Genomic DNA, 23,847 nt, shown 5'->3' on the forward strand with positions numbered 1-23,847 from the left:
CTATGGCTCATCTGCCCTGGTGAGGCCAGCAGGGATGACACACTGAAAAGCTCTCTGCACAGAGGTCCTGTGTCCTACTGCTGCTCACTGTTGGCTCTCACAGCTATTGTATGAGAAAATGTGTTCACTGTTGGCTCTCACAGATATTGTATGAGAAAATGTGTTCCCTAAGCAGGGGCTAAAGGCAACCACTCTTCACCACCTTTGTCCTTTTCATCCACCAATCCACATAGCAATGCTCCTGGACAGAGCTCTGCTTCTGTGAGCACTCCCCAGCTGAGAAGGACACCTTGCTCACTGTCTTTGTCCAATGTGTGCTTATGTTGGACATGTAACATCTGGCATGACCACATGTGACAGCATGTGACTGTGAGCTGTGTCTTGTCATGCCTGCCCAGAATCCCTTCCTTCTGCTCTCCAGGCTAGCAGTTGGTACCCTGGCTGCAAACACATGCTGTCTTCAGGTCCAGGGACCTCCTGGCCACGGACTTGAGGCAGGTCAGCAGACAATGGAAGGTGCTCTTGAGGAGAAGCACTCTGCTTCTGCACATCCCACAGACAGTTGACCAAGACCCCTCACTGTCACACAGATGGTTTATATTTTTAAAAGCCTGTGGCACTTAAAACTGTGACATGGGGACATGCAGAGAGAGAGAAGGCCACAAAAGCCTGCTGCAACACATTTGGAGAACCCGTACCGCCAACAGCAGAGCGTGGCCACAGTGTGCACTGAAGTACGGCCCCTGTGGGCATGGAGCCCCTCTCTCAGCAGCCTCCCCAGTCCCAGTTTATTTGTGAGAGAACCTGTAGATACACTGCAGATGAGCCACCCCATGAATAATTAGGCAGTAATGGGGCAGGTCTTTGGGGTACGGTCAGTGGGTCACCATGAAAATACGGAGGAGCTGTTTGTGACTCAAAGGACAGCTAAATCTGAGCAGATACTTGCACTTCCTCTCAGGGAAGGTCAAGTGTGAATGCTCCCTGGCTCTGACATAGATGCATATGCTGCTTGAAGGACCCATTTGAGACCAATTTGAGAAAAAGTATAGGTCTTCACTGAGCAGGGTTATTTCCACCACTACTTTCATCTCTTCACATCTCTTCATCATGACGAAAAAGTTATTTAAAAAACCCTAAAGCACTTTTACCTTTATGCAACATTTCACCCCCCATCCCACTGTTCTCACACTTAAACCAGCAAAAACATTCTTGCTCAAGCTTTCCAGAAACAATTTCACCTTTGGGCAGAGAATAAGCACATAAATTCTGAACCCAGAAAACCAGAAATTTCAGGCCGTTCTGACTAAAAGAGGAGAAAAGCTCAGGAGACGAGAATGGAAACAATGTTGTGCAACAGAAATTACAGTCTGCTGCTTCTTGCAGCATAACTCTTACTTGACTTTCATTTATTTTTCTAACAAATTGAAGTTCCTTGAGGATATTGACAGTAATAGACAACTGGCCTTTAAAAATGGCTAACTCGAAGAAAATACACAGGTATCACTTTTGCATCCTGCAACTCCTTACCTCCAGAGCTTAAATACTACATCTAGGAGTAGAGTTTTAGGCATTTGAGAAATTTTAAGCTCATATTTATAAGTCTGCTCTTTTGCAGACTTCTGGAGCCCTGTAAGTTGAGTGACATCTTATATGGGTTTAGGAACACTTTTTGGGTTCAGGCCCTCAGATTTCTCAACTTATTTTTATTCACTGTCATAGTGGCTGGAAAGAAACCTAAATAAATTTTATTTATTTAAACAGATTTTCTTTCTTGCAATAGGCATGTTCTAGGGACTGCAGTTCTATATATCACCAGTTTTCTACTTTTACTTTTTCTCTATTGACTACCACAGAAACTGATTAGATCAGATGATGTAATTCAAAGATATCTGAGATGTTTGAAATGGCTATGGAAGCCTTTATCTTTAATGTTTTATGACATGCCAAAAAATTTGGAAAGTTCTCAGCTTGCACATTATTTACTGGTATCTTGCCACTTTGTAACTTGGATCAGTGAGATTGCATCTATGTTAGATAGCTCTATTTGTCACTAATCCATTATCCTAGCCTTGTCATCATAGTACACAGGTATTATTAGAGTTTTTTTAAATTACTGCACTCAGTACAATTTATGACAATCCGTGCATGGCAAATAATCTTTCACAATGGGCAAACAAAAACCTGATGGTATTCAACACTTATTCCTGTTCTGTGCATTTTCTCTCTTAGCTGTATTTATATATAATATTTATCAATTGTATAGAGGTATTTATAAATATTTTCTCTTTTTACATGCCTGATTTCTGTTTTGCTATCCATGTGTATTGCAGATATTTCAATTCATCAAAGGCTTTTATCCTCTCTTCTCTGGTTGCAAGTCAGAATGCATTTCCATATTACATTTTTTCCAGAGGCAAAACTGATCTGGACAGTTCTCTTCCTTCCCTATGCCACTTGTTCCTGCTGCCACATCAATCTTCTGCAATGCTTTTTGTGCAAATGCAGCCATCTGTGGGGCAATACTGTAAGACAGATCAGTAAAATCAGGGGTGCTAAAAATAAAGTCTCCAGGAAAAAAAATAAATTGGCAAGACAGCTGAGCTGGAAAACATAGGAGAGTGGTGAATCTTCCAACAAAGGGTGATCTTCAGAACAAGATGAAAGGAAGATCAAGGACACAAATGTGCTTGTCAAAAGGGGAAGGGTTGAGGACAGGTTTTTCCCTAAAAATGATGGGCTGGAGACCAGATGATGATAGAGCCTGCAGGAAACATGAAATTACCTAATAAAAAATAGAGTTTCACTTTGCCAATTTTATGTTGAAGATGATGGTTGAATATTCAGATAAAAGATTTCAAAGGGAGACTCAGTTGTGGGATCAGAGACATGAAAACATGTACACATCATATTTTATACTCTTCCAATATGACTTTAAAGAAAAGACCACCAACACGTGAAATTCTGGCCCAAGGTACCAATTTTACACTACCATATAAGACAAAGTGTTTCACATGTAAATATTGAAATTACACTGAGGCCAGCAGTCCAGATAAGCAGAGATTATGGAAAGGACATAAAAAATTGAGATGAGGTTGTCTATCTCATACCCATTTCTCCATTCCTTACTACCAAGAAGAAAAGCACTGTCTTTCCTCAGCCCTCTCTGCTGACCTCTCTTCATGTTGATAAGATTTTTACCCTTCCATGTTTGACAGCATGTTGTGAATGCTTATGCCTCCTTAGAACACATCAGATGCTCTGCTGGGAGGGCAGTATTTTTGTATTGTGATATAATACTTTGTACTTTTCTGCCAGCAACTGAATTAAATATCCACAAAGGTTAAATCCTAGATGTTCTTCAGAAAGTGTTTTGGAAAGACAGGCTAGTTAACATTCTTAAACCTTGTATGTCTCACCAAATGCAGTGCACATAAAGTATTTCCTCTCTGCTCAAGAGTTTGAGCAGCCCCTACTTTTCTTTAATACCTCTTTGTCATCCTATTCTATAATAATAAGCCAGCAAGCAAGCAAACAAATGTAACTTCCTTACATACCAAAATAAACAACTGCCAGTTTTGGTGTACAGCTTGTGTGCAGAAAAGAGTTTCTTTCTTCCCTATGCTTAGTGTATTTCATTAATTGACTGTTTTGAATACTTCTGATGAAAAGCACCTACTTGGCTGCAGGCCCTCTACTGCCAAACTCTCAGCAGGGTGTCTGGCTGGAGGTTTGCTTTGTCCCTCATCAGCTTCAAGGAGAAACCATCTCACCATCACAGCGAATGCTCAATGTCCCAGTGCAGAATTTTAAAACAGGGTTCTGTTCCCTTCCTATTCTCCAGCATTAGCCAAGATATTTCAGAACACTTGTACTGCTTTGCTGAATCCCTCTGGACATTTAGAAAGTACTATATTACTGAACTGTTTTGCTGCCTGGTTTTTGTTTTCTTGGTAGCTGCACATTTAAGCTGGTAAGGTTTGCTGTTGCTATTCCAAAATTTGTTCACTAACCTACCATGCTATTCTATCTGCTAATCTCTTTGTTTCTCTCTCCATTTTCTTTCCCTCACACATCTCCATTCTTATCTTTTTCTCATTTTATGAGCTAATTCCCTTTCTCTAATTCCCTTTTTCTGTATCAAATCCCATACATAACAAAGTGTCCAAGATTTTACTCTGCAAATTGTTGTATGTTGTAAACTTCTGTAAATCTTATCCAGCTGAACACAATGGCACCACTTACACACCCTAAGTGACATGTACATATTTGCAGTACTGGAGCCTGAGCAACTCACCACTGGCTTTTACAAGCCAAGAGGGAACTACCGTGCTTTGTACACAACATGTCAAAATTCCAGTATAATCTCATTGGTGTTACCCTTATTTTCCACTTCCCCTCCCTGTTTGTTGTAACTGCCTATTCTGTCATTTCAGATTAAGTATCTCACCATGGAATCACTTGTATTTACTTTTAATTTGATGTACTGGAAGTAGTCCTATTGACTTAAACGGAACTATGCACATAAATAAAGGTAAGTATACGTGCAAGCCTTTAACTGACGGTACATTGCAAATCCCACAGGAAAAGCATGGTACATTTTATTCATTTTACTATCTTTGTGCATGTTAAATGCAGGCTGGGTGATTAATAACTTTTTCCAGAGTAAGTTTTCAGGTTTCATACCAGCTTAATGGAAGAACCACTAGTCATAAGCACAGGATCAGCTCCAGTTCCACAGAATTCTGAGACAACAGTGTGCATGATTAACTAGGGAAAAAAAAAAAGCACACGATTTAAATCCAATGTAAGACTAATGTAGGCAGAGAATTCTGAAACATGCCCGAGGAGATTCGGAACTGGGCCAGGAGCGGAGGTCAGGAGCAGCAAGCCGGCTGTGGGAGAGGGCGTCAGCTGCGATAGGCTTGCAGAGGGAGGGAATCCCGTGGAAGACCGCCTGAAGGACAGTAGCAAAAGGAGACGGAGAACCCGACCTCAGGGACGGGTGAGCGATACAGGTCGGCCGCAGGCAGCCCAGGGCTGGGGCTGCTGGACGCCGGCGCCCAAGAAGCCCGGGGCTGACCGCAGCTAAATGCAAACAGGGCCAAGCCACGAGGGAAGAGACGCGGGCTTGTGGGCAAATTCTGAGGCGGCTTCTGTTTCAAATGGCAAGGGGGGGCGAAAAGAAGGTAAATCTCTATCTTGCAGCGTTTTATCATTTTGGCAAGTGAATCAGCGCTCAGCAGCACGACCCATTGAAACGCCCCAATAATTCATTCTTCGCCTCGCACTTTTCCATTTCCATGGGTGTGAAGCCCACGAAGTGTACATGCATGTAACGTTGTACCTTGCGCTGCTACTGCAGCTGGCAGCGCTGCGGCGTCCCCCGCTACGGGGGCAGAGACACCGCACCCACCCCGCCGGCTCCGAGCATCCCCCGCACCGCCCCGGGGGCGGCAGCGAGCGGGGACCCAAGGAGGCGGCCCCGGCCCCACCGAGGGGTCCGCAGCGCTCCCGCCCGCCGGGGCCGCCCTGCCGGGGGCGGGCGAGGGGCGGCACCGCCGTGCGCGTTGAGCTCAGCGCGTCGCGGAAACCGACGGCCCGGGCGCCGCCTCCCTGCCGGGCAGCCCCGGCCCCGGCCCCGGCCCCGCGTCGCCCCGCCCCGCCCCGGCCGGGCGGTGCCGCCCCCTCCGTTCCTCACTCGCACTCACACACACACACACATAGGCACACACACAGGCACACACACACACGGAGGCGCTTCCTGCGCGGCGCCGGGCTCAGGCGGGCGGAGCAGCGCCGCTTCCTTCCCACCGACTCACAGGTACCGGGGGTGGGTCCGCGGCGGGGCGGCGGGCGCCGAGGGGCCCGGCGGTGGCGGCGTCCCCCGGCTCGGGCCTCCGCCGGCGGCCGCCGCCCTGAGCGTGGCGGCGGGTGAGGGGTGGAGCGGAACCTCCGAGCCGGAGCCGCCTCTGGGCGGGAGCCCGAGCCCGAGGGGGAGAGGGCCCGAGAGCGTCCTGGGGGCCGGGGGGAAGTCGGCGGCGTCCCCCGCTGCTGCTCACATTGCTGGAGGGTGAAGTCATCGTGCCCATTGTCTCCCCCCGGGCGGAGCGAGCGGCCCGTGGCGGAGGAGGGGGGCACGGCCGGCCCCCGGGGCTCGGGGAGCCCCGGGTGGGTCCCGCTCGGCCCCGACACGGTGTGCGGGGAGGAGCTGCCGCCCTCCTCCAGCCTGGGTGGGCCGCGGGGCCCCTCGGCCGGCGCCGCGTTCCCTCCGCCCGGTAGCGGCGTCGGGCCGGGGGCCTGGGAACTCCGGCACTTGAACTTGCCGGGCACCGGGAGACCTGGCACGGGGAGAGGAACGCGAGCAGCTCCCCGGCCTCCAACACGCCCGGGGCAGCGTTCGCACCTCCCCCCGGAGAGCTGCTGGTTGACCTCTCTGTGGTGTGCTGCCCACCCCGGATCCGGTGGGTCGGAGGAGTTTGCAGGGATAGTGCATCTCGGCTGTGAAGGCGGCGGGGGACAAGCAGTGGAAATAGCCTCCGTCCTGCCCAGTGTTTTCCTTACATAGGTCCTTCTGCAAAGCTGGGAGTTTTCCACCTAGCAGTTTGCTAGACACACACAGCAGCTACTGCAGGCGCACGTTCGAAGGATAGGGAGGAATTGGTAACAAACTGTGTGAAAGCCAGCGTGCATGTAAGTGAGCTGAAGAGGTGATGGCTGGCAAAGGGAGAAGACATCCTTCTGCATTTCTCGTTCTGCTCCAGTACTGCCTCTTGACAGAAAGAAATGGGGCTTTGCCAGAGGGGTAGTGGTGGAATGGAGTTATGGGGATATACCAAAGAGACAGTATTAGAATGCTGTTAGTGCTGAGCAGAGAAATCAAAATTTGAAGCCTTCATGCCCTTGTGGCTGCTTCTTGGATATATGTCTGTGTTTTTCCGTGAGGAGCACAACAAATCTTGTTTCTGTTAAAATACTGTAGTTGGCATTGGTACTGATTAGAGCTTTATCTCAACTGTCATCAAGGATAGCATTATTTTATTAAGCACGGTTTGGGGAAAAACATCTTGCAGGGTTTAATTCTGCAGACAAAACTAAACATAAATTCATTTTGAAAATTAATTTTCCCCCTCAGTGTTTTTTTACTAACTAATCTTTTTGTTAGTCAAAGAACCATATTTCACTGTCTGATTAAATGTTTCTTATTAAATTCGTTGGAAAACAAAGTTTCTGGTTTAATATCCAGGTCAGACTGAAGTAAAATTCTGAATTGCCCAGCTAGCAGAATTCACTTGAATGCTTAGAAATGATGGCTGTGTAACATTACTTAACAGTTTACAAAATCTGGTACTTACTTAACTGTAAACATTTAAATGCTTGTACTTCAAGCTTTCAAAAAGCTGAGAAAGCACTTTTTTATTTTTAATTGTATGTGAACTCAGCCTGTTTGTCCAGAAAATGAAAGTGTCGCTTTTGCACAATGATAATAATGCTAATCTTAAAACCAAGTTCAGTAAAAGGCTTACATATGTATAACTCTTCTCTGTGCATATTTCTTGAAGTATACCAGTTTCAACTGCATTTTATACAATTCAGCATTCATAAAATGCTGAATTCATGCTGTTGTGTTTATGTTGTCAGCTATTTTTGATTTTGTGGACATAAGATCATAATTTCTAAAAGGAGTTGAAATGTTTAAGTGTGTTTTTCTTCGCTCCCCTTCAACTTAAATCTGTCAGACAAATGACACATTCCTTATGCAGAGCAATCATCAGATTTTGATTAATTGTACTAGCTAAGGCTCAGGAGGAAAGAAGATGCTTGACAGATGTATTTGTTTACCTTCGTAGTGTGTACAAATTCTGGTCTCTCCATTAGCAAATGAATCATTAAAACTCCCTTAGCTATGAGATTCCTAGTTAACATTAATAAATGCATTAGGAAAACTTGGTTTATGTAAATATTATCAACCTGTGAAAGAACACAAGCCCTTGAATTCTTTAGGCAGTTAGGTAGAGTCTTTTGTGGCGGAAAATATATGGGGTTTCCCCCCCATATTCTTAATTAACAGCATTTAGCTACTATTCCCCTATGAGAAATAGGGGAGCTACTATAAGAAAAACTTCAGACTGAATTCTTCCTGACTACAGTAGGTAGGGTTTTCTCCCCTGTTTACTGGGCCTGTTTGATCCATGCTTTGTATTATTAAAGTATTCCTTACAAAAATCCAACACAAACACCACCCCCCTTCCTTCCAGGATGACAGTGTAGGATGCCTAAATCTTTTCATAAGACTTCTGAATCCTGGTTTGGAAGCACTAAGAAAGATCTTTGAGCTCTGAAGTACAACTATAGTGCTCTGGACCACTGTCCTCTGATGGCCTTTAGCCAAGCTGGTGCTCTCCATTATGGGGTCAGTTTACTCTGGCCCATGGACAGACATCCATATTAGCTTTGTGATTTGTTTTCTGAATTGTACCTAAACATTATGTACTGACCTAGCAGAATAAATTTTAATACCTGAATTAAATGAACTGATGGATACATGTTTTGGGTTCTACTCCTAGCGTGATTTCTGGTTTGTAGCTGAGATGTGAGTCAGTCCAGTTCTTTCTGAGGGTCAGTGAAGGCTCTTTGAATGATTAATAAAATATTAATTTTAACACTGGCTTATCCATAAGAAGTTGATTTCAGATTTTTGTCTTGTGTTTGTCTTAGCTCTGTTTCATTGTGCCTTCTGTGTTAGCTGATGGAAGATGTGTAACTGAATGAATCGGTGTACCTAATACAGCTTCAAGACACTGGGACTGGTGTTGGATCTTACTAAAAGCATGTGAATTGCACCTGGAGGTAGACTTCCACCAAGAAGGTAAGAAGTTACATTTAATCTTAGAGAACTGATTGTTTTTTATTAGTGTTGCATTATGGTACATTAAAATGTACCATTTTTTCCCCCAGCAGGAAGAATATGGAAGAGGCTCTTAAAACAGTTGTTTGGGTTTTTTTTAATGTTCCTATTTTTCACAAGAGGAGACTTCCTTTTATTTATGAGTCTCCAAAGTGGAAGTTTTATTCTTGTTTTATTCTAATTTTAGTTAATTTCAAGTAGTTTGTATTTTAAATCATCAATGAAATAATCTTTAAGGAAAAACATATACTTTTGTGTGCAGTATTTAGATTACACTTGAGATACTGCTGTGCTCTATTTTAACCCAGAAAGAAACTTTCAAGTAGAATTACACTCTTCCCCGTTAAGTATTCATTTGAGGGATTACTTCAACCACTTCAAAATTTTATTTTATTTCTTGGTGCATTGTAATAATAAATAGGTGTTTAGTCTGTTGCTGATATTTATGTATTGACAGATTTCTTCTAAACTTGTGTAAACTTATGTTCACCTCATTATTGCAGATCTTTTTGTAAGTTTATTTTTTAGTTGATGGAATGAGACTTTGTGGAAGAGATTTCACTCATTTGAGTCATAAGGTGCCTTAGTCTTTTCTTCAGTGACCTTGATTGTTTCATGTACATTTCTGGCAGTTCTCAAGCACTTTATAACTGTGTTTTACCTTGGTTTTGATTGTTGGTCCTTCTCTGGCATGGGTTGCTTGTTTTTTCTGTTTTTTTTCCTCTTAATGCAAGTACTGACTCAAGGATCCAAACCAAAGCAATGGATATCTAGAAAGAGCTGTAAATGTTTTGTTGGACTAGAATATTACAGGGCTCTACCAGAAGTTTTCTTCCTGTTGTGAGCATGTCTTATGCCAGCTTTAAAATGCTCTTTGAATTCTTCAAAGTAGAATTTGTAGAAGGAAGAAAAGCCCCACAGGTGAGCTGTGAGATGTCATTTGTGATACGACCCTTAGGTCTTCCATCATTACAGAAAGTGAGAAGGGGTTTGTGTGTCTGTTTTGCTATACCTTCATTGATGTTGTAGCATACTTCTTAGAAGAATTAAGAATTAATCATACCTTAGGGCTTACTGTAGACTTTTCCACTTTTAAACTGTGGATTGAAGTCAGTCACCTGCTGGGCAGTTGGTAACCTCCTGTTGGATGTGTAGCCAAACAAAAAATGGGAACAGTTGTTGCAGTTTTTTTGGGTTTTTTTGAAGGGCAAGTTTCCAAAGATTCGCTTTGCATCTGGACATACTGCACCAGTCTGGAAAGCTGATATCAGAGTTATTTTAACCTAAAGCAACTTAGCAAAATGACCTAGTGAAATGAGCCTAAAGTTTCACATATACAGGTGTTTCCTCACGCATTAAAACTTCCTCTCTTTAGAGGCCAGCATATCCCCTAATGATGTCTTCAACAAGACATTTAAAGGGCACCTTGCAGAAATAAATGTTTGTACCAATTGAGTTTGGTATAGCCACTTGTTTTTGCTTCCTAAATAGAGCACAACTCTGTTAATGCAAGCATCCTGTTATTGTTCAGCACAAACTGTCATTGTGGGACTATGTCAGTTCTGTTCTGCTTCCATTTATAGTTGAGACAAATTACTGTTAAACAAACACTTTTCCATAGGTCCTTTAGTTGCTCCCATAAGGCAGATTAGAGCTTACTCTAAATTGGAGCGCCTAGCTGTCCCCTTCTGTTGTTCCATTTAGTGGATGAAGAACTGCTTCAGCAAAAGGACTAACTCTGGGGACACTGTATGCAGTAAGAATTGTGTTGTTTTGTTCTCATTGTGTTTCACTGATGCTGCATATCCTTAATAAATAAAGTTACCACTTTTAAGTTTCTTGGTTAATGATCAGATTTTTCACATAAAAGCAAACTCTGTGAGCCACATCAAGTAATCACGTTTTATTTTTATCCTAAAATGCTTAATATATCGGACCGTTCCAGCTGCAGTGTTTAGTGCATTGTGTATGACTTCTGGTGAGACAAATTTACCTCGTGCATATTTTCAAGAAATGTTTTTTAGGAAGTGTTAAGTGATCTTGCACCTTAGGGATCTTCTGAACAGTGGAGGTTCAGGTGGGACTGAGGGTTTTGCTTGAGGCATGGGGCTTTGGCAGTGCTGCCTGCTAGTGTTCTGGATTTGATGGCAGCACAGCACTAGTGCTGCTGTGCCTTGTTTTTATTTTTAAGTATTTATACAAAATAACCTTGTTAACTGCTTTTAGACAAGAGTCTTTCATAGCATCATAACAGTTGCATTCCAGAGGAAAAGAGTATTGGTGTTGCTGTGCCTAAATGCGTCATTCATCTGTTTCCTTTGCTAAAAGTACATGGTGCTCAGAACTTACTGTATATTTCTGTGAAACTGGACAAGGGGAGGGATGTTTTGGCAGATCTTCTGTAGTATTGCCATTCAGGGCTCAATCTCAGGAAGAAACATTTATACTTTTTTTTAGGAAATAGAAGGCTTTTATTTTGTGTAAATTAGATGGTTGAGGAGTGCTTTAGGCTTTTATGACCTGCACATTGGGGCCATGTGCCAAGCCCTATTCAGTGTTGCAGCTCTTCCTTGTATTAAGGTCTAATAGGACTTTCCCAGTAAATGTTTTATTGAGTATTAATTAACATCTGTACAGGAACTGTGTATAATAGGTGACAATGCTGACAGAGAGTGGTTGTTGCAACATGCTGTTTGGCTTTTCTCCTTCATATCAAAATGGATTATGTAGGGAACTTCCAGGTGTCCCTTAGACTTCTGATAGTGGAAGAACATTTGCATGGGAATAAATAGTGATTGTGGTGACATCATTCTACTGGCAAAGTTGAAGCTTGATAACAAACATTTTCTTCTGGTCGGCCATGGGGAACTATCTGGCCCTGAGTCTGCCTTTCATGTTTCCATGATAAGCAATCTAATACATTGATCAATGCAAAGAAATGTGTCTGGAAGGTAGAGCATGTTCAAGAGTACTTTATTTTTTGATTGTGTGGAAAAATAACTTTAATCAAAGTGTTCTCCGCTGTGTGTCCTAATGGAGGTGCTCTGATTTTGTGTTCTACTATACTATTACATCAAATATAAACAAAATAAAGCATTTTAAATTACCTTTTTTTTCCCTGAGTTGAAGATCTTGCTTCAGTTTACTGAGACAAGCAGCTACCTTTTCACTTTCGTTTTACCTGTGAAGCTATATCTGATACTTACTTTTTGTTTGACTTTGCTTTTTTCAAAAGAAGTCAAGTTTTCCTTTATATGATACTGCTAAAAACATCTTGGGAGACCAGGAGCCCTTTTACTCAGGGTCAGAGATGGAGGTATCAAGCTTCTAGCTCCTTTTTAAGTGAAGGGAATGATAGTGCTTATAGTCTGTGAAGCCAGGCTGTTGCTTTACTGAAGTGTAAGATTTTACAGTCAGTGTAAGATTTATCTGTGGGACAACACAGAGAGGAAACCTAAAAACCTGTTGTGCACGCTGCTCTTCATTTCACACCACCATGGTTTTAAGCCATCTACTTTTTGATTGAGAGTTTTTAGTACCTAATGAGCAAAAGTATTTTCTTCCTAAAGTTTCTATGTGATTAGTTTGAGTTTTTTTTAATCTCCTCTCTTTCTTCATCTTTCTATTCTTATTTCTTCCCTTTATGTGCCAGTATGCTTTGTTTGGACTTTGTGGTGGTTGTGCATAGCTGAAGAAAAGTAGACTTCGCCTTCTGTGACTTGACACCAGGCAGAAATTCAGCCAGGGCAAGAATGGAAGAGAGCTTGTAAACTCAGCACAGGAGTCCTGAGTCTTTCCATTATTAACAATTAAAGATGATTCCAAGATAAATTAGGTAATGGATTAACTAACTCATGAAAAGAGAACAAGGATAAACAAAGAGAAATATTCTGCTTTGCAAGAATTTAGATTATTAGGATTACATGTTGCCTGCATGTCTGGGAAAGGAAGAACAAACTTCCCTGTTTTCAGTGTTTAATTTAGTTAGTAGATAAGGTATACGATGTACCAGATTAATTCAACAGCAAAAGATAAGTTTAAGCTTTGCAGGAGGTGTTTTTACTGGGGAATGGGTTAAGAAATAGAAGCATCCTGTTTTGTCCTGCCCAGCAATGCTACAGCTTTTTCTTTAAAACAGTAAGCAGTGAAAACAGTTTCTTCCTACCTCCTACACCCTGTCCTAATCAGCATAATATCTTGGCTGGATCTAGACCAAGAACTGTTGATTGAGTAAAACATGAAGACAGTGACATGGTTTTCTTTTCATTGTTCCTTTTTTTCTGTTTTGTTTCTGAGGTGTGAAATATTGCTGGGGTTTTTTTAGGGCTATACAATCGTATCCTTTTTCTTGTCTCAAAATTTGTACAATATTACCTTTCTGTTTTAAGGGTAACAAATAATTTGAAAGTAACAGTTGCAACCTAAATTGTCTTTCACAAGCTGTGGGGATCTTTGCACTGTATGCTTTTTAAAGCCACTTGATGGAAAATTGCATATGCACAATTAATGTAAAAGCCACAACATGCTGCATTTGTGGGATGGATTCTCTTAAACTATCTGTAAGTTTGCTTTTGTTTCTCTCTGGTCGGTAAAAATAAAAAAAAAGTAGGTAATAAAGAATATTTGCTATGGTTGGTATTTCTTATGAAATGGTGAAAATGCACCTCTAAGTATGCAGATGAATAATTTTATTGTGCTAAAAATCATTCAGTGAGAGAATAAATTAGAATCCTGAAAGGAAGGAGCTTCCAATTGGCAGTACAGTGAACATAAATGCAACACTTCAGGGGAAGCCCTGGGTAGATTGATGCTTTTATCTGTAAAAATGCAGTGTGGGTAGTGAAACTCTCTGTAAAATACAGTCCTTTTGAAGTTAGAGCTGTTCACCTTTAAAGTTCATCTCTGAAATAGGGTGCTTTCTATAGTGTTACTGTAGATTAGTACCTGGATATGGGTGATTTTGGAGTATTAGGTGATGAAGTCTTGTTTTGGTGATCTGATTTTCCTTGAAGAAAGGGGATTTATTAGAATTAACTTCATTATCACAAGTGTCAGGTCATAAAAACACTTGACTGGAGTATGGCTTTGAGTATGTTTTATTGAAGTCAGTACCTACTTGAAGTAACTTTAACTTACCTAATGTTCCTTCTGCAAAACAGTGCATTTTGTAGGTGAAGAATGGCTCAGGCTTTCATTGTAGATAGAATGCAAGAACTCTGTCTATTGTAAAGACAAGGAAAATAGATTTAGGATGCTGGAAGTTTAACTGTTTCTCAGAAACCATGATAATGAGTGCACTAAAAAAACTGGAAAGGACAAGATATGCCTTCTGCAGCAATTACATGACTGGTTTGGCCAGGCTTTGAAATGTGAAGGATTGCACATGTAGATGAAAAGTGAAACTCTTTCTGCCACTGCATGCAATTAATTGTAATTTTAAGGTTTCAGGTAAAAGTCTCAAATGTTAAAAAAGGCCAGAATTGAAGTTGAAGAAGCAACCATAGCTGGATTGGCATTTGTGCCTACCTTTATCAAGTTATTGTTCTTAATTATACAGCTGTGGTTTTTGCGATTTTTTCCCCACTGCAGAAGCATTATTCAGAATGCAGTTGCAGTCTCTACTGGGGCATCCATCTGCTTTGGGCAGAAATAAACCTAGTCTCTAGGGCAGTTATTTCCATTGAATAAGATATAATGCAAATAGAACAAAAAAAAGATTTTTATCTTGTCTGAAATAGACATCTGAATCTTGGTTGTGTTTGGTTGGGGTAGGGATATGTGTACACTATTGATACTGCAGGTATCTTTGATCATATTTACTGTGTAACATGCCCAAGAACTTAGTTTCATTTAGGCTATCTCTGGTCAGGCATCTGAGGTGGTAAATAAATTAATCCTTAATCACATTCTAATATTGCATCTGTTAACAGGGATAATAACCATGCTACTTCAGTGGAATGAGTATGGTTTTGACCATTTCAGCAATATGAATCTAACATATTGGTGCTCTGCAGTGACTTAGGGAAAATCAATTTCTGCTTTCAATGTAGCATTATGCAGTCGTTATTTATTTGTCTATTTATTTATTTTTATGGGGGGCACAATGAGTAAGAATAAACAAAATCCTGACCAGTGACCTGATAACTGTGTACTAGGCAAAGATAGTACTGGGGGGGAAGGGATAAAAGCCATGCAGTTATACTGTTGTAATGTACTTCAGCAATCATTTCCAAATGCAACTTCATCAAGTAAAGAGAATTATTTCTAATGTAGTTTGTGTGTTGTTTTCTATCCATTAAAAATAATAATTGAATTCATATCAGGAGGTTTGGAGGCTACTCACTAGGCAGACTGCTGCTGTTGGAGCTAGTAGTATTTAATAATACTGTGTCATGCTTTATAGGGATTGACCCAAGACAGCATGATCCATGTGCTTGTGTAGTGTTTTATCTCTGTCTTGGACTGTAGAGGATGGGCAATAGAGGAAGGCTTGCTTCGAAAGTACAAGCTGCTTTTGCTGCCCTTTTTTTGTCACTGGCAATGTAACTTTTACTTTCTGCATCATTAATAGTGTTTTATGCAAATCCCGTTCATATTTAGCCAGTTAAGATTTTTGTTAGGCTTGTGATCCCTTAGCTAATCTAAAATCATATCCTTTTCAATACCTAATCTGATGTCTTTACTTTTTCTCTCCTGTGATTTGGAGATGCTTTCCCTCTCTGTTTCCTGTTCAACTACTCTGTAGAATCTTTCTTGCCTTTGTTGGCTTGTTTTCCTCTCGTGTTTGTGATCAGCCAGTCCATTCTGTCTCTCATATGTAATCTCTTATTACGTGTGCTAAAGTTCACAGATTACTTCCCCAAACAATAACTGTTGGTTTGCTCACCCTCCAGTCCCCTTTTTTTTCATACATTTTTTCTCTTTAGCATGCTCTGATGGAGTTGCTGTTCAACCATGCAGTTTCAGTGCAGGTTGCTGCCTTTCTGGCAGCCACCACTTTGACTACTGTTAAAATTGCAACACAGTTTAAGTTGAAATCCCACCTTCTCCACATTTGGTGGAAGTTTCTTCTACATTGCTGCCACTTATTAGTTGGATGTTGGAAAGGAAAAGTCAGCTTCCTACTTTTATTTTCTGGTACTTTGATCGAGGCATATTGCTCACGTGGAAGTGAAAGGAAGATTCTATTCAGTTCCAGGCTAGATCAAGTTTAGTAGAGATATTGACAGACAAAATACATGCTCTTTACTGAAGACTGGGTATCTTTTTCTCTTACTCCCAAAAACTTGCAAGCATGGATATATTCACTTTGCTGAAAGGGTGATAAAATGTACATCCAAGTTACACAGGCTGCAATTCAAATTCCAGCTTCAAAGTTGAACATTTCCAGAGAAAATACTGCAAGTTTTTGATGTATTTTCTCTTCAAGGATAATTTTCTCCATTAGATTGTTGCGGTTTTTTGATCTGTGGTGTTTCTTTTGTTATTGTCTTAAATACTTTGGCTGAAATAAGAGTTCTAAAGAAGATTCTAGTGTATAACTTTCAGCCCAGTTTGCTTGAGAAGATTCTAAGCAGGTTGGAAAATGGGATGTTAGAGTGGGAAGTGTCAGGCAGTCATAATAATAACTAGCCTTTCTTTTAACAAGAAAATACATATTTTGAAATAAATTACTTGCTAAAATCTAAAAATGAGGTGAGTCACAGTGCATTTAACTTACTACTTTATTTTCTGTTTTCAGTAGTCCAATTGGACTTAATCTGACTGTGTGCTTGCATTCTCCTCCCCCATAACATCTGCTGTTTAGCCATGAGGTGCTGTATCCATCCTTGCTTTACAAGCCTGCTGCTGCTTTTTGTAGGGCTGCTGTACTCTGTTGTGTGCTGCTGGTATCTGGTACCTCTAGAGTGAGTTCTGGTAAATTATTGCCTTCTGGGAGTTAGTGTGTAAGCTAGTTTGGCAACTTGGCTGCTAGCAGAAGGACATTGTTTATTTAGCAAATAGCCACAGTGATTTAAAATGTTAATACTCGTTGCCACCTTCTATTTATTAATGACTTTCTCTTGGAATTTACTAACCTACAGTCGTTCATATAATGCAATGAGTGTCCTTGCTCCTATTCAGATCCAATGATTTAGCTTAAGCCTCTGTTACAGGCAGTTTAACCCAAATGCCTGACCACACTCTGAAGAGTGAAAGGTGGTCCTGTTCTGAATTTGTGCTTCAGGGTGGGTTAACCTGCAACAAGAGATAACATGGGCCATTGCTTGTACTAATTTACCCTCTGAAGCTAATTTAGCTGCTTCTGTAGGATCTGAAAATATGTAGTGAAGCTTACTGAGCATAAAGTTTCTCTATACCAGGGCCTCTTGCTCTGTACATTGGAAAAGTTGTATTCTCTTTAGTATTTAAATATTTTAATATTTTAAAATGCATCCATGTCTACCTACATTCATGTCGTTCTGTCATGTTTCTGTCGACACTGAGTTGCTTTGTGCATTGTTGGGAGAAGTTATGTTAAAATACAAAAAACCTGGAAGCTGCCTAATTGCACATTAGTATAATTTTGTAAATGTATTTTTTCCTGTTGAAATACATTTCTTAAAGCTATATTTAGCTTAACTAGTCTTAAACAAGTCCAGATATTACTGTAACTTCAGTGATAACTGATTTATAAAACAAGAAGTATGTTTGAACTGAAACTGAGGGCACATTGGAAACAAGTGATGTAGTATCTCATGGAATTATGCAACCTAGCTTAAAGGGGGATTTTGTGTTGTTAGTTTGTTTGTTTGAACTATCACGTCCCTAGGTATTTTACTACATTATTTTGGTGATGCTGAGGATTTTCTTCATATATTTACAGCTTGAAGTGACATTAGTGTTTTCTTGTCTCTGTGATCATTTTATTTTATGCTTAGGGGCACAGAGCATGCATGGCTTGCTAGTACTGTGAAATAATACCCTGTGGTTGCTTTCTTTTAATAAAGTAGCAAGATAAATATTAAATTATATGTTCTAGCAGGTAACATAAAAAAATGCTTGAAAGGTCTCCTGGGCTGACAAAGTTTGTTTTTCAGACGTTTAAATACCTTTTCATTGAAACTTCACACCTGCTTCCTCTAATGTATTTGTGTAATGTTTTTCTTTGGAACTGTAGGAGGAAATAAATGGTTTCAAGTAAACAGTGAAGCTCCTGACTTCAAAGTACTTCTTTCAAAAGTGAAACAACTTTCCTTTCTTAAATAAATAAAAATCAAACATACCTTCCGATCTTACATTTTTTATTTGTATGTATAAATCTGAAGGGATTTTCAACTTGAGTCTTTCATAGCAAAAGAACTATTATTCAGGTCAAACACCTCAGATTAGATTATATGAGGGACATAGTTTAGTGGTGCACTTAGTAGTGTTAGGTTAACACTAGGACATGGTTTTGGGTGTCTTTTCCAACATAACTGATTCTGTGAATTTGTGTTGGAAAAGGTTTACTGGACTTATTTTAGTTTTTCATATCTTTATTGGAGTCATGTAAAAAGAAAAGTTTTCCATGGAGATGAGCTCCCTGGTTGAAAGAGGCAATAGAGATTCTTCTTTTTCTTTTTCTTTTTTTTGTAGTGGTAGTGCAGGACATTGTCTTTTCTTCTTTGGTGACTCCTTACCTAGAGTATCCCAAAACCAGACTAGATAGCATCTATCTCATGCTTTGCTTAACCAGGACATTACTCAAGGAATATAATTAAAATAGAATAGTTTTTACTGGGAAAGGTTGCTTAATTAGGATGTCTGCAGATACTTGATTTTCAGATGCACACAAATATGCAGAATTGTTGGATGCCCTTTTGTTTTCGTTTTTCTTACTATAGCTACAGTATTGAATGCTGCTGAAATTCTGTCATGTTGAGGTATCACTACCACTTCATTTCTTCTGCAGATCTGACCTGTGAGAACTGCTTCCCCACATTCTCCTGGGATGCCATGTGTTTAATATTCTTGCTGTGTCTGTATAAGTGTGTGGTTAGCATTTTAAAAGACACGATGCTTTTTGTTTGCTTTGGTCTGTCACCAAAACTTTTAATTAAAATTTTCTCTTTTTATATTACACTCTGTAGTGAAGTGCTTTCAGCAATCTCTTGGAAATAAGGTAATTTCCAAGAGTTTTACTAGTTCAGCTCTATTTCACGGCACCTTTTTGGTAGCTTTGGAGAAATATTTGTCAAGTCCATGAGTGGTGAAATATTTTATTCTTGTTGACAAGCCAGAGCAGTGTGAACTACATACAAATACAAGGATTACATTTTACAAACTTAATGTTCTCCCTGGCTCAGTAAATAGGCTGGCTTCCTTTTACCTTTATCCAGGGCATAATACTAAATATTTGTATCAAAATAGTGAAATTATTTGGCACAAGAAATCTCTGTCACAGCTAGATGAGATTGTACTTTGATTCATTAGAATAAAGCTACTTTAATTCTTTTTTAAGGAAGCTTTTCTTCACAAGCTTGTTTATTGGTTAGAATTAGTTGCGCTGTAGTATAGTATATTGCTTTCCATCATGTATTTGGTATTTTGGGAAAGATTGTTGGAAAACTGAGATATTAATACACATTTATATGGCCATAAAATTTTAGCTTCAAGGTTATCTGTGTGGTTTAACGCTTCCAGCTAGCTTGTTCCTCAGCAAAAATTGTGGGCTAATACTCTTTTTTAAATGGCAGACTTTGAGTTACCAGAACATCTGAAATCCAAGGCACCAGTTTAAAAATTCTTTTTGCTGGTTGTGATTGCAGACTATTCTATAGCTAATTATTATATTTCTGAGGCATTTAAAATAATGAAGAAAAATAAGATTTGGAATAAAAATATTTCTTTTGAATAACTGGATTGGTGTTACAATATTAGATTTCTTAAAAATGTAATTAATTTGAAAAAAGTGTGGACTACTATAGATGTTATATGTAATGAGAAGGGAATATGGAAATAAGAGGGAGTTATTTCACCCTGTTCTGTAAAGGAAAAACAAAGAAAGTTTAGTGATATGCAGAGGATCAGAGTGTTCCTGTTATATACCTTTTCTTTTGGTAGCTGATACAGTGATTGACAGGAGTTCAAATTTCCCCTCCACTTTTAAAATGAAACCAGTCCGAATCCAAGTTGCTTCCTCAGCCCAGAATGGCTAAGGACATAAATTATATGTTGGTTTGTAGAGACAAGTTCGTTTCTGACCCCTCTGGGTGGCTGGTGAAAACGTGGCAGCCTGGGATTAAATCAGTGTCAGCTGAAAGACATGCAGCGTGCTCCAGGGTGATTCTGTCCCACCTTTAATAATGCTTCACAAATGGGAAAAAAATGTGCTGTCAATTTGCCATAAAATTTATTATTAAGACAAAAACTGTGCCTGCTCAGGATTCAATTTTATTAATTTCCTTCCCCCACAGATTAGTTTTTGATTGGGGGACTGGGGGCAGGGAGAATATTTTAGTGCAAAGTTGAAATTCGAGTCATTATTGTGGTCTCTAGTTGGGGTTATAGTCTGGTTCTGTTGTTCTTTTGTATATGCAATTAGACAGCTGTCTTTAAATGTCATGTGACATCCTGAATCAAAATAGTCTGGCTATTGACTGCCATTTTAATTTTTTGTAGAAAGGGTTTCTCTTGAATAGCTAGTGTCCTTATTTTTTTTTTTACCCGGCTTATTTTTCACTCCTCTTAAATAGCAGATGGGACAGACCAGAAGAAATGGTGTTCAAAGATGACAGGATTTTGCATTTGCATGGGAAAGTGATTTCAGAGCTTGTTGGTGTCATTGTATGTTACTTCTCACAGTTCATTGAAGGAAGTCCTAGTGAATGCAAATGCATTATAAACAACGTATCTGTAAAACGGAGGCCCGGAGTTGTTGGAAATAAAGCCTCTTCTGTGGCAAAGCTGGAAAGAAAGTGAAGGGTTCACTGTAATTTGGCACTGATGCTTGTTTGGCAGCCCTCCCAACTTTCTTATCTTGGCTGGTGTTCCATCAGTCAGTGAACTCGGATATGGATCATGATGCATCAGAAAGGCACCTGTGATATGACATAATATAAAGAAAAAGAAGACCCAAATCTGTTTTCCTTTTCTGAACAATCCATAGTTACTCTACTATCAGCTAAAACTATGATTTTTAGATCAATTTGTCTGTTGAAGTTCCTGTCACTTTAAAAATAATGAATCTTATGTAAGATCAAAAAAATTCATGGTGTTTCTTCTCAAGATTTATTATTTCAGCCTGATTAATTTCCTGTTTTTCTGCTGACCACCAACAAAAGGAGAAACAAGTCTTCTGCAACTGTTTGTAAATCTAGAAAGTATGTAATTCACTGTGTTACAGGTGGCTGTGTGTGGCTGTAAATGATGCAGAGATTTATGCAGTACTTCCCTCTCTCAGCCTCTGGTCATACACTTGCTTCCCTGGCTAACACTTCTGTTCCAAGGCTTCACATCTTTCCTGGTAGAAAATCAGTTTTGATATTAGAAAGATGAGGATAAGTTAGAACTTCTGTCCTTATATTATAGTGTGAGAACAAGAATATATTCATTGGATTAGTAGCAAATTAAATACTGATTTTTGAAGGACCAGTTTTTTGAGCTGTGTTTCATTAGGCTGTTGGGCTCATTGCCATCAATTTTCTTGGGTATTCACAGTGCTGAGAGAGAGAGATTTGGTATTTATATGGATGGCAGTATAGAAGGTACTAGAACATACTGGCTGGGAGATAAATGTACATTTTGAATCTGAAACCACTCTGACAAGTTAAAAGTTCGTGTTTAGGGCCTGGTACCAATAGAAAATTTGTTGCACCTGTTGTTTGCACAATGGAGTCTTACATAGGCTGCAGACAGGATCCTGAACTCAAAATTGGGAGTGACTTGTTACGTTCTGGTGAATTGGAGGGTAGTCGGCAATGTTGATTTATTTAAGTAACAGCATCTGTTTTCTCATGGTTAGCTTGAAATATATTAAAATGGTAACATTTTAATACATTCTTGTATGATTTATATTTGAGTAAAATATAGATTGGCCTCTTCCTATTGAAAGAATATGTCTTAGACAAAAGCTACATCCACTCACTTTCGATCAAGTGCCTGAGCATTTCTAACAGGGCTTTTTTTAGCATGATGTAGTTCATTCTGTAATTTGCAAATTTATGAATTAGTAGACAGTTGGAAGTTTGCAGCTTCTTTTAAAAACATAATCAAATTAAATAATTGCTTAAAAAGCTTTTTTAAAATAAAATTGGGGATTACAGTAGTATATTATTGAAATCCTTTTAGAACTTATATTTCTGAATTAGTTTGAGGGATAATATAGCTGGCTTGGCCTTTTACATATTTATTTCTTGGTTAGGGAAGATTGCTTCACTTTGGAGAAATAAACCAAGGCCTTCAAGCTTTTAAAATTATTTTGTCATAATCTTTCCTTCTGAAGGTATCAACACTTTCCTGTTATAATTTACAGAGTCAGTACATTAAATTCTTTGAAATTGTTTTCGTCTGTTTTTAATCAAGTGTTTGTCTTTCCTTCTAGATACATGTCTTTCCTTCAAGGATGAGAAAGGTGTACTGTTGAATGGCATTAAATACTTCCAGGCTGCCATTACAGACCATATATTTTGCCAAGCAAAGGAAAATGTAAAGGGTCTTTCTCCAGTGACATCAGTCCTGTGGAGGATATTGTAAAATGAGCAGGAGATAAAAGGGAGAAATAGTTGTTTGTACTGACACAGTCTGTGGATATTTGGGACAGATGATGGAGTTACATATGAAGGAGCAAAAAACATGCTTTGTTTTTGTTCCAAATGGTGGTGGGATTTTTAAATGTTTTTGAGGACAGCCCATGGTGATGAGTGGCCTGGTGTGCTACATATGATAGAGTACAAGTAAAATGAGAACAACTTGTAGAGTTACTGTGGCTTGATGCTTAGCAGCTCAGACAGAGGTGGCTGATCATTGCCATCCCTGTCTGGCTGTGAGGTAAGACATGTTCTCTTCTGCCCTTTGTCACCTTTTCTGTGCATTGTCTCTGTGAGAGTTTGGCAAGTCACATTATTTAGCTGCTTCAAACATCTGTCTGTAAAATGAGTGATGCCTCCTTTCTCCTCATGCTTTGTTTTTAGAATTTATACTAGATACGAAAAAAATTCACTTACACATGTGGTAAGTGTATGATGGAAGGGAAATACTCTTGGTAGGTATTCATTTGGACTGAGGCTGCTACATCAAGTAAACATCAAAGAATTCCTCTTTTTAGGAGTTTGTTAGAAGCTCCAAGTATTGTGTATACAACTGTGTATACAATACTTAGAACTGACAGTATCTTATATAAGTAAGATTAATACTTCATGTTATGAAACCAGGCATTCAGGTTTTTGGTTATATTTAATTCAAAATGTAGTTGGTCTAAAGCAAAAAAAAAACCCACCAAATAGTGTTTCTGAGAATCCAGAGGAAAGGTTTCTTAATGTTTAAAAATCTAGTGCAACTGTTCTGAGAATGTTATAATATCTGTATTTTGGATCAGAGGTTGGGGTGTTTTTTTAAATTTTATTTTGCTTTTCTTTTCTTAGAGCAGCCTCGCTCCATCTTTATTTTATCTCTGTGAAAACTTGCAAGGAATAGCAAATTTTTAGAAAGTGGTTCTGAGCATTTTGTTGAAAACAATCTTCTCTGATTGTTGTGGCACCAAAATTCTGAACATTTCACATACAGCCACGCTTTTTCAGCCATTGTAGCAAGTGGTGAGGTACTTAGATTTTGTATCGCAGCTGCTGGGCATCAAGTCAATGATGAGAGACCCAAGTGAGAAGGGGGAATGCTTCCTTCTGCTCTTGATTCTGTCAGGATGAGAGGCTACAGACTAAGTGTGAGCTGTCTACCTTCAGTTCAAAGGATGTAGAGGAAAA

At 39.7% G+C, this 23,847-nt stretch overlaps 1 protein-coding gene across 2 annotated transcripts in view; it reads left to right on the top strand.

Moving 5' to 3' along the window:
- Window positions 1-5,687: 5,687 nt before the first annotated feature.
- RNF19A (ring finger protein 19A, RBR E3 ubiquitin protein ligase) overlaps window positions 5,688-23,847 on the top strand; it is a 57,150-nt gene continuing 38,990 nt past the window's right edge. The window contains exons 1-2 of one of the 2 annotated variants that reach the window (XM_084211970.1): window positions 5,688-5,824; window positions 8,719-8,869. The gene's annotated coding sequence lies outside the window, so the exon portion shown is untranslated. The remainder of the gene's footprint in view (window positions 5,825-8,718; window positions 8,870-23,847) is intronic. The other variant, XM_084211971.1, reaches the window with a different exon arrangement.

Source organism: Fringilla coelebs (genome assembly GCF_963513975.1).
Source record: "Fringilla coelebs genome assembly, chromosome: 1".
NCBI lineage: Eukaryota > Metazoa > Chordata > Aves > Passeriformes > Fringillidae > Fringilla > Fringilla coelebs.